This window comes from Petaurus breviceps, unplaced genomic scaffold, assembly GCF_028583685.1.
Source record: "Petaurus breviceps papuanus isolate PSGF00001 unplaced genomic scaffold, PetGlider_PUasm1.0 189, whole genome shotgun sequence".
NCBI lineage: Eukaryota > Metazoa > Chordata > Mammalia > Diprotodontia > Petauridae > Petaurus > Petaurus breviceps.
The window spans coordinates 24842204-24853614 of record NW_027185809.1 but is presented as its reverse complement, the minus strand read 5'-3'; the positions used below and the strand labels follow the sequence as shown (position 1 = coordinate 24853614).

Here is an 11411-nt window from a genome sequence, read left to right as displayed (position 1 = left end):
AAAACTTTGAATTCCAAATTCATTCCCTTCCTCCCTTGTCACCCACTCCTACTGGGAAGATAAGCAGTTAAGTATCAGTTGTACGTGTGTAGCTAATGCAAAACATCAACATAGTAGATATATTGTAAAAGACTGACTATATTTCCCTCCCTCCTATCCCACCTCCCACTTGTTCTATTCTCTACTTTGATCCTGTCCCTTTTCAAAACTGGGTACTTCCAACTTCCCTCCCTCCCAGCCTGCCCTCCCTTCCATCATACTCCCTCTCATCCCTTTCCCCACTACTTTCCTGTAGGGTGAGATACCCTATTTAGTGTGTATTTCATTCCCTACCCAAGACAAATTCAATGAGAATAAGGTTGACCCATTCCCTTTTGGCTTCCTATTCTTCCCCTCCATTGTAACTATTTTCCCTTGCCTCTTCTATATGAGATAGTTTACTCGATTCTGTCTGTCCCCATCTCCTCTCATTATATTCCTCTCTCACCTCTTAATTTCACCTTTTAAGTATCATCCCTTCCTATTAAATTGGACCTGTGCCCTCTATCTGTGTATACCTGTAAACATATATACACACACATTCACATATGTATATGCCAGTGTACCCTCATATATAGACATATATATAGACACACACACATACATATAGTTCTATTCCCTTCAACTGTTTTCATACTGAGAAAAGTTTCATCAGTTACAGTGATCATTTTTCCATGTAGGAATGTTAATAGTTCAACTTTGATAAGTTCTTTATGGTTTCTTTTCCCTGTTTACCTTCTCATGCTTCTCTTGCTTCTTGTATCTGAATGTCAGATTTTCTATTCAACTCTGGTTTTTTTCAACAAGAATGCTTGAAAGTCCTCTATTCCACTGAATGACCATATTTTCCCCTGAAACGTGATACTCGGTTTTGCTGGGTAGGTGATTCTTAGTTTTAATCCCAGCTCCTTTGCCCTCTGGAATGTCATATTCCAAGCCCTTCAATCCCTTAGTGTAGAAGCTGCCAGATCCTGTGTTGTCCTGATTGTGTTTCCACAATATTGAAATTGTTTCTTCCTGGCTGCTTGTAATATTCTCTCCTTGATCTGGGAATTTCAGAACCTGGCTATAATATTCCTAGGAGTTTTCTTTTTGGAACCCTTTTCAGGGGGTGATAGGTGAATTCTTTCAACCCCTAGAGGAAAATCTTAAAAGAGAGCTTGAAATGCTAATCATAGATAATGGTATGTATCTATGGCAAATGGGTGGGTTAGCTCATATGTAGTATATCAAAACTGATGGCATTTCAATTTCTGTATTTCATGGTTTTTGTTTAAGGGATTAAAATATTTTTTTTTTAAATCAGACCTGGTAACAGAACAGAGAAGTGATAAGAAACCAGGTAGGCTGGTAGAGGGAATATTGAGATAAGATACTGATCCATGAAGTCAGTGCCAAATCCAGAGACATCTGGATAAAAAGCCATTATGGAAAAATGCAAGGAAGTAAAAGCCTGAGCTGAAAAAAAAAGGGGGGGAGGGTTATGAAAAGAATAATTTAAATCAACTGGAAGTAGATAGCGGAAATATAGAATGATGGAGAGAGCTACCAATTTTGACATCTAGAGCAGGGTTTAGATCCAAATCTGCTATTGCATGCCTATGACTTTGATTGAATTCCTTAATCTCTCTGAGTCTCAGTTTTTCAATTTGTAAAAATAACAGATTTGAACTAGATAGAAAATCCTATGATTTTGCCACATTTTAATTTATCTTAGTTGGTGAGTTCAGTAATTTGGAAAATGATGCAGTGTGGAAGCTCTGCTGAGAGGAAGACTGGGCAATAGTAACTTGGTCAGTTTCACGCCGTGACACTGATAATTATTTTATGAAGCCAGATGAAGGAGGACTTTTTCACAAGTGACCATTAATTAGATTTCTGTGACTGATAGATTGCTTTGGGGGCGATACTAAAGATAGCGTTTTGTTTGCTAGAGTAGGTCAGCTCTGTGTCCTTGCACTTGTCCCTCACTTCTTTTTGTGGGAAGATAGTATTTCTTTGTATGTATAGAACATCTCTCCTTGTTCAGCACTCGTTTGTATTTTGGAATAAAAGAGGGAGGTAGAGGAGTAGCAGGTGTAGCTGTAAGGGGAGTCGACCGCCATTAAGCTTGTTTTAGTGTCTTAAAAAGATGCAAAGTTCTTATATTTGTCTCTGCTTCAAAGAAAGTTGGAATGGACCCAAGAGATTGTCTTGTTCAATTCATAGCTGAGGAGAAATTCTTTTTAACATCCCTAACAAGCAGTGAGAAGGGGTCATCCAACCTCCACTTGATGGAGAACAGACCTCCAGGGATGGAGAAGAGAAAACAAACCCACTGCCTTTCTATACCAACTCCCATTGGAACACTGACTTTTATTTTAGACAATATATGCTCTTATTTTTACCTAATATCATTTCAGCATCCTTTCTGTAGCTGGTTTCCTTTCTCCCATGCCTCATCTTTACCCATTTCTACCCTCAGAATGTAATTTCAGCTCAAGGTATCAGTGAACTGCTTTATTGTGAGTTTTCTTTTTTCATTACTTTCACGTAGCCTAGTGAGGCAATGTAGACATCTAGTATTCACATTTGCACACCTGTGAATACCAAACATACATATAAAAACATAGTACCCCCTTTGCCCTTTAGTTTACAAAAGAGAAGGCTATTGTAGCATAGAGAGAACTTCTATTAGAATTCTCCAAGTTCTCCATGTGGAACAAGTTAGATAAATATGGTGAGAGTTATGAAGTTACACATCTATCTTATCACTTGGTTCTCTCTGGGGTGTTATTGTTTATATTGTCTCCACAGCCCAGGAATCTTTTTAACTGAAAACATGCTTGAGGTATAAAGATAGTAATATCTTGTCCTCCTTCTTGTGGCTGTACTTACTGATTGAGACTTTAACCTTTACAGCCTATTTTCCTTTTTGGCTTAACTGGTTAAAATTTCTGTTATGACTCAGATTACACAAATGTTATATTTATCAGATTTGCAGAGGATAGAGCTCTGAGAAAGAGTTAACGTGTTAGATGTATCAGGATCCAAAAAGCAATATTTGAAGAGCTATAACGAAAGACCAGATTTAATAATAAAATGAAATGCAACATAAATAAAAGCAAACTCCTACAGATGGGTTTTTAAAAATCAACTTTCCACATACAAAATGGAAATGGTGTGGTTGGATGGAATTTCATCTAAAGAATAGTTGGGGAGTTTAATGGCTAGGAAGCTCAATATGAGTCAGCATTGAGGTTTTTTTTTCTGTCATTACTAGACTTGTGACTTCATTGATATAGGGAACTTCCCATGAGGAAGGAAACTTCCTTTAATAATTCAGGCACCTGCTCTACAATTTCCAATCATAGAGACTTGCTATGGGGTACTGAAAAGTTAAGGGACTTCCCAGAGACACATGATCAGTGGGCTAGAGGTGCAACCTGAACCTAAGTCTAAGAGCTGCCCCCTCTAGCCCTAGCCTCTATGCAACACTGTTTTAGTAGCCAGACATGGCAGTGGGAGTATGGGGAGGTGGGGTGGACAGCTTCTATGATACAAGAGACAGCAGTCTAACTGTACTGTTCCTGGATCAAATCACATTTGGATAGTATTCTAGGTGCCCCATTTTAGAAAGGCCATTGAAAAGCTAGAGAGCATCCAGATAAAGGTGCCCAAGTTCGTGAAAGGTCTTGAGCTTATTATACCTGATGAAGAGACTAGGGATGGCTTTCAGAAGAGATTTGATTGGGCAGCATCTTTAACAGGTTTCAGGTATTTGATATTCAGTCATTGGGTTGAAACAGGAATGAGAGGCAAAGAAACAGGTATATCTAAGCTTCATGTAAAGAAATCCTCTCCAAAGCATGGAGCAGAAGGGGAGTCCAAAAGTGGAGCAGAAGTATACCTGGCAGTTTTCGCAGCTGCAAGAAGCACCATGATAGACACCCCTACATCATTTTCAAAGAGCATTTGAATTGAGTGTCAGGGAGAACTTGGGATGCCTTCCCATGATAAAGTGATACCATGAGATGGGGAGGGAGGAAGGAAAGTGTTCCTCTGCTAATGAACTAAGGAGGAGGAGAAGCAGAGTACCGGAAAGGGCCTGCAAATTTACCATCTGGCAGATTTCCTATTTTAACAAGTTATTATTAACTAGATGCTGAAATGAGTTCTTGTCTTCCAAATTTGAATACCCTGGAGAAAAGGCAAATTCTTTCACATACCCCACCTTGAAGGTAGCACCTTTACATTAAATCTGGGTGACTACTTGTTCTGGATTTTGTAGAGAAGTATCAGATTCAAGAAGGAGTTTGGACAAATGATCTTGGAAGTCCCCCCCAAATCTGAAATTGTTTCATTAAGTGTGATAGGCACATAAACCTGGAATTCTTCTGATTTCAAGATGAAAACAATTTGAGATGCTTTCTGCTGAAAAATATGGGGGGGGGGGAATGTAAGTTGGGAAAATGTATTCAATTTTTTTTTAATAAGGGAGAGAGTACAATGAGAAGTAAAATTAATCCTTCTATTTATAACTTATTTATATTTAGTTAGCAGTTTTCCCAGGAGTATTTTAGTCCTTAAAGAAAAACTTAAGATTATCTTTTTAATAGAGCTATTCACTGATAGATGGGTAATACAGTGCCTGGCACACTGGTATTTAAATGCTTTATTGGTTGAATGAAAAATGGTATTCACTAATAACTTCATACACATCTGATGTAAGTTCAAAAAATGTTAGAATAAGGGGCAGCCAGGTGGCTCAGTGAGTAAGAGCACCGGCCCCAGAGTCGGGATGACCTGGGATCGAATCCGGGCTCTGATAACTTAGCACCACACCCAGAAATAACTGGCCGTGTAACCTTGAGCAAGTTACTTAACCCCAATTGCTTTAAAAAAAAATGTTAGAATGTTCAGTGGAGATCATGTAGTCTAACCCTCTCACTTGACACAAAGGGAGGCTGAGGCCTGAAGAGTTTAAAAGACTTGCCCAGGATCTTACAACTATGTCATGGCAGAGCTGAAACTGAAACCTGGATTTCTTTTCTGTTAGGCCAACTGCTGCTCAGCTCTTGAAATATAGCATGTTTGTTTCTGGGGAATACACACACACACATACACACACACACGTTATGCAATAGATGAATAAGAACTTACCAGTTAAAGGTTATTTGCTTTGACTGGCAAGTTATTTCATGCTTTACACCTATCTATACAGCATACCTGTCTTAGCAAAGGAATGCATAGTCAATACTGTCAAATAGAATACTGTCAAAATAGTAAGCAGTAGTTTGTAACCCTAAACCTCATCTTTTCTAATACTAGATACTAGGTACTAAAGGTCAGATCATCTCCTTTTCTTGAACTAAAAGGTTGGCTTCAGGTCTTGACTGGATAAAGTTTTCAAGCAGAAGAATATATGTCCACATGATATATCCAAGCAAGAGGAGATGACAAGCTTCCTATTTCCTTTCCTTTTACTCCCTCTTCCTCTCTTTCTTTCTCTGTCTCCTCTTCCCTCCCATTTCTTACCTATACCCTTCCCTCCCCTCTCCCCTTCCTCCCCTCTCTGTCTCCTCTTTCCTCTCCTTCTAGACTACTAGAAGCCAGTGTTGCTTCATTTTTGGCAATAATATCTAGGCCCTTTCTACCTCTTTTTAAAAATCCAGTTCCTGCTTTCTCACCATGGAATACTGTGATGTATCCATATACACATGTTATTTACTGTTGAAAATAAATATACTAACACATGGCAATTGATATTCTTGTTACACATAATTTTCTGTTGTCAAATTTAACATTTTTTTTGTTCTCTGTTTCTCTAATTGTGCACTTTAACACTGGAAGAGAAAAATTGTGAAAGTCCTAAAGCAGATATGTGCTTGTAAATGTTTAACATGGGGGGAGGGGTGGCAAATGTATGTATTAGCATTTCTTCTGTTACCTTAAGTCTAGATAATAAATAAAACAATAAATCAAGCTCTGATTTGTAGTTTGCTGATCTTGAGGCATATATGCACACACTGAAAGTCTGACCATCAGATCTTGAAGATTTCCTTTCATTGTTAAGAAAAAGTTATCATGAGTATTAAGTTTAAAAAATGAATGAAATAATTAGTGAAATACATTTTGTGTAGTTGAGTTTCAGCTATGTGTCTTGATAAATAATTCAGTTTTCTTTCTTTTCCCCCCAAAGTAAAATAACTGTGTGGTGCTGGATATTTTATATAAATAAGTCCCTTAGTATAAAAGTACTAATTATAAATAAATATGTACATGCACATATTCATATATATGAATACATATACAATATGCACATGCACATAAATATTGGTATGTGCACACAGACACATGTGTATATGTAGACACATATGCTCATATGTGTATATACATAGACATATACACATACATATGTATCTACATGTATGTGCATATAGATGTGTAGTTTGTTAACCTGGATTTGGAGTCAGTAGAAGTAGATTTTAATTCCTATGTTACTACCGTGTTTCCCCGATAATAAGACACTGTATTATTATTTTTTTGGACAGAAAAACACCAGAGGGCTTATTTTCAGGGGAGGGCTTATTTTAATGAACATTGACAGCAATTTTAATAAACAGGTAAATGTGAACAAAAATTGTACCTTTATTCAATAAGCAAATCACTGGGGAAGAACAGGATGACACGCTCACTGCTGCAGCTCTGATTGGATGCAGCTCGGAGCACGGCGTGCGTTTCATGGGGGGGTGGGGGACGGTGCATACAGAGGGTACCGTAATAGCGTGTAGCACAGGGGATCACCTTCACTACAGTAGCAATCTCAATAGGGCTTATTTTCGGGGGAGGGCTTATTTTCAGGATAGGTCTTATTATCGGGGAAACACGGTAGTTAACTATCTCTGTGACCTTAGGTACACAATTAACCTTTGTGGTCTTATTTCTTTTTATTTTTCCGAAGCAATCAGAGTTAAGTGACTTGCCCAGGGTCATACAGCTAGTAAATGTCAAGTGTCTGAGTCTGAATTTGAACTCAGGTTTTCCTGACTCCAGGGCTAGTACTCTATCTACTGCCCCACATAGCTGAGCTGCCCCTTGATATCATTTCTTTATCTTTTAAAAATGAAGAGTTGGACTAGATGACTTCTAGGGTCCCTTACAATTGACTAAATAAATCTTTGATCCTATGACCCTGTTAAAATTAGGACCTCATTTCATATAGTTCCTTATTTGGGGAAAATAATGCAATAAATTTAGAGACATCACATTTTCACCTTTAGTAACTATTAAAGTCTACTGATGGATAAAATCATGTTACGATAAACCACAAATCATATTATGATAAACCACTTGCATCCATTTGATAAATATCCCTTCACAAATTATTGGTTGATTTGAACCACCTGAAACTTAGGTATGTTTTACATAGATTTTCCTAACTATAATACCCTAATATACAGTTCATTTATATAGAAATAATTAAAGATCATTCGAAATTCATTAAAAATTCTAAATCTCTTTGAAAAAGATTAACGTCCTGTGATTCTGTGAAATTAGAGTCAGGAAGGAACTTAGAGAAAAATCATTTAGTCCAACTCTTCTATGTCCCATCCTCATTTAGCAGAAAAAAAATTAGTCATGTAATTAGCAAGTGGCCTATGTGGGATTCATTACCCTGTTTTATATTTCAGATGTGAAGCAAGTGATATCTTTTGTAGGTATAATAAAAGAAAATAAGGAACCTTGTTAGTATGTTGGCCCATAGGCCAAATCTGGCCCACTGTAGGCCAAAACAAGGGTTATTAGCAGAAACTCTTCAATTATTGCAATCTGGCTTTTTATACTACATCCCCTCCATCCCAAAATTATTGTAACAAGGAATTTTCTGAAAGAATAAAAAATACTGAGTGGGAAGGTAGTGAGATTCACTATTTTCCTTCAACCATACTTATGATTGGGAAAATGAGGGGGTATAATACACCAAATATTTTGAGGTGTAGAGATGTAGAAATTTTATATAAGAATAGTTCATGTGAGGGAGGAATATATTATATCCATTATGTATTTATTGTGAAAATGTTATAAAAACAGTATATGCATAAAGCTTCTTTTCCAATATGTTTAAAAGCATTGCCTATTCCTAATTTCCTAAGGGATGCTATACTATTCAGAACAGTAGATTGTGTTTGCCAGGTTTTTCTTTTTTTGTTAGTCAAATAGTATCGTAAAGTGCTTAAAATAAAGTGTGAAATGTAGACATAAGTCCCTCACCAGAGAAGTTTTTGTTTCAATACTCAAGATGCATATGCAGCTTTTTCACCCTCTTTAACCAGATGCATCTATAATTCTACTAGAACAGAATGTTACATTCCCAGAATTTTTTGGAGGAAAACCCAGGAAATCCATTTATCATTATAAGCACTGTCTGTATTCGATCATATCTTTGGACTATTGAGGGCACTTAAACTAGTTCTTAGCAGAGCTGTAACTAAGAATTCTAGGATCTAGTGCTTATTCAAATGAGTAGAGAGTTGGACTAGGTTGGAAAGGCAGGTCTGGGACAAAGGCTCTGGAACCTTGGGGGGGGGGGGGGGGGGGGGGGGGGGGGTGTCAGCCTAGCACTGTTTGGGATAAAGGGTTTCTCTTTTGTCCCTTGGGTCGGGGGGGAAGAGAAAGAAATTTACCCCATTGGGTGTTAATGCTTAGTTAAAACAAATGGCTTTCTGGCTGCTTCCTAATTTTTTTTTAAAGGAAATACTAGACAATGAAACCCTTTTATATAACGATAATATTGTATTTGTAGACTCAGGTTAACATCTGCCTCATAAGCTGTTTTGGGGGTATTTTACTATACCTGATTATATTAGGGGATATAATCAAATACATATCAGAATTAGTTAAGCATAGTGCTGCATGGTGGACAGAGTGCTCTACTTGGAGTCAGGTAAAAAGTGGATTTCCATCTTGGCTTTGTATGACCATGGATAAGTTACTTAAACTCTTAGCTTCAGTTTGGTCACTTGTAAAATGAATATAATACCTGAATTATCCACCACTCCCCCCTTTTGTCATGTGGTTCATATGAGATAATGTAGATAAAATGTCCATAATAGATATCAGCTGTTATTATTGACAAAGAATGTTATAATACAATTCTTTGGTACAGTTTCTGACAGGGAGTAAGGTAGATAGATATCTTGTGGAAGACACTAAGTCATTTGGGCTAAAGGACATCTAATTGACTCTCTCCTAGTCCTCCATGAATAAATGGCTACTCCTAGGAGTCATTCAAATTGAAGAATGATGTGACTCATTGTAAAATTGAATTTAAGAGGCAAAATAAAATACCAAAGAAATTATTTTAGCATAGAGAACAAAGGATACTCTGTACCTTCTAGAGGAAGGTGTGAAATTGACCACAGTGTTTACCTTGAGAATCTACAAGGCTTCCAGTGACCAAATTTTTGGAAACAACTTTATAATGTGAAAAAGAAAAAGGGGAAATGGGCTACATATTATGTTTAGGGCCTAAAAGTTAATGTCTAATTGTTTTTTTCTTAATCACGAAGAATTCATGCTCACTTAAAGACATAACTAAAATATATTCATGAAATAATGTAAATATTCATTCTCTTGTTTACATCTCTACCCTATCAACTTTTATTATGGAAGATTAAGGGATGTTGTGTAGATGAACATTAATTTCTATGAAATCAAAAGGCTTTTTAAAAAATCTGTGCTTGAATTAATAAATACTTTAAGAAACTTTTTTAAAAGCTGGCACATAATATTTACCTGAGAATTTGAATGTCTATGTTATAACCTTGAAAAGTATATAGAAATGCATTTTCTAAGGTTTAGGAATATTCTAAAATTAAACGCATTTTTTGTTCCTGATTTTGTTCTACTGAAGCAACACTGATTGAAACCTAGAATTAAACAGGTAGATGAATGCAAAATCTAACTCCAGCTGCACCTGAGACAAGCTTCTGTTATTCTAAGACAAGCTCTCCTATAGCATCAAACTATTTAAAAGTTTTCTGTTCCACAGGCAGTTTTCAGAGGATAAAATTAAAGATATCTATAAGCATATGAAAAAATGCTCTAAATCACTATTGATTAGAGAAATGCAAATCAAAACAACTCTGAGGTACCATATCTCACCAGTCAGATTGGTTAAGATGACAAAACAGGAAAATGACAAATGCTGGAGAGGATATGGACAAATTGGAACATTAATGCTTTGCTGGTGGAGTTGTGAACTGATCCAAACCATTCTGGAGAGCAATCTGGATTTATGCCCAAAGGGCTATAAATAATTTCATACCCTTTGACCCAGCAAAACCACTTCTAGGGTTGTATCTCAAAGAGATCATAGAAGTGGGAGGAACACCCATATGTACAAAAATATTTATAGCAGCTCTTTTTGTAGTAGCAAAGAATTGGAAATTAAGAGGGTGCCCATCAATTGGGGAATGGCTGAATAAGTTGTGGTATATGCATGTAATGGAATACATTACATGTGCTATAAGAAACGAGGAGCAGATGGACTTCATATTTACCTGGAGAGGCATATACGAAATGATGCTGAGTGAGAAGAGTAGAACCAGGAGAAATTTGTACACAATTACAGACACAACATGTGTGATGACCAACTTTGATAGACTGGACTCTTCTCAGCAATGTAGGGTTATATGTCAACTCCAAAGGACTCATGATGAAGAGAGATATCTACATCCAGAGAAAGAACTAAGTTTGAATCCAGATTGAAGCAAATTACCTGCTCTTTTTATTTTTGTTGGTTGGTTTTGTTTCCTCCTTCCCATTGTTCATTCCATCTGATGCAGTCCTTCTTTATAACCTGACTGATATCTAATGTGAAAGTATTTGCAGATCCTGTACTTGATTGTATGCCGCCATGGCGGGGCGAGGGAGGCAGGGAGGGAATTTGAAACTTAAGGAATTGTGGAACTGAATCTGGTAAACTAAAAGTAAACAAATGAAATAATAAAGATAAAAAAATTTATTAAAAAAAAGTTTTCTGTTCCAAAGACATAAATGTTAAAGTTTAGAGCTTATTATTATTATTGAAATTCTAAGAAATAAGAAGTGGTTTTTGACTTAGGGCAGAACACCTTTTGCAAACCAGATGAAGAAAGCCATCTTGTTCGCTCCCAATGCTAGGCAACTTTATCAAGTTAATAAGCCTATCTGGTTCCTCATCTGTAAAAAGGAGAACATTAAACTAGGATCATAGATAGCTAGAAGAGGCCTCACAGATCATCTTGCCCAATTCCTTCACTTTTTTTTTCATTTTTCAAATGCTTTATTAACTTCTGATTTACATTATTTCCTCCAGATTTTGAGTTATAAATTTTCTCCCCATTTTC

The 11411-nt window shown here is 36.7% G+C and overlaps 2 protein-coding genes across 6 annotated transcripts in view; both read left to right on the top strand.

Annotated features, from left to right (window-relative positions):
• Nucleotides 1-11411, top strand: part of JKAMP (JNK1/MAPK8 associated membrane protein) — a 449359-nt gene that overhangs the window by 85675 nt on the left and 352273 nt on the right. The window lies entirely within an intron of this gene.
• DAAM1 (dishevelled associated activator of morphogenesis 1) overlaps nucleotides 1-11411 on the top strand; it is a 231632-nt gene that overhangs the window by 12722 nt on the left and 207499 nt on the right. The gene's annotated exons all lie outside the window — the stretch shown is intronic.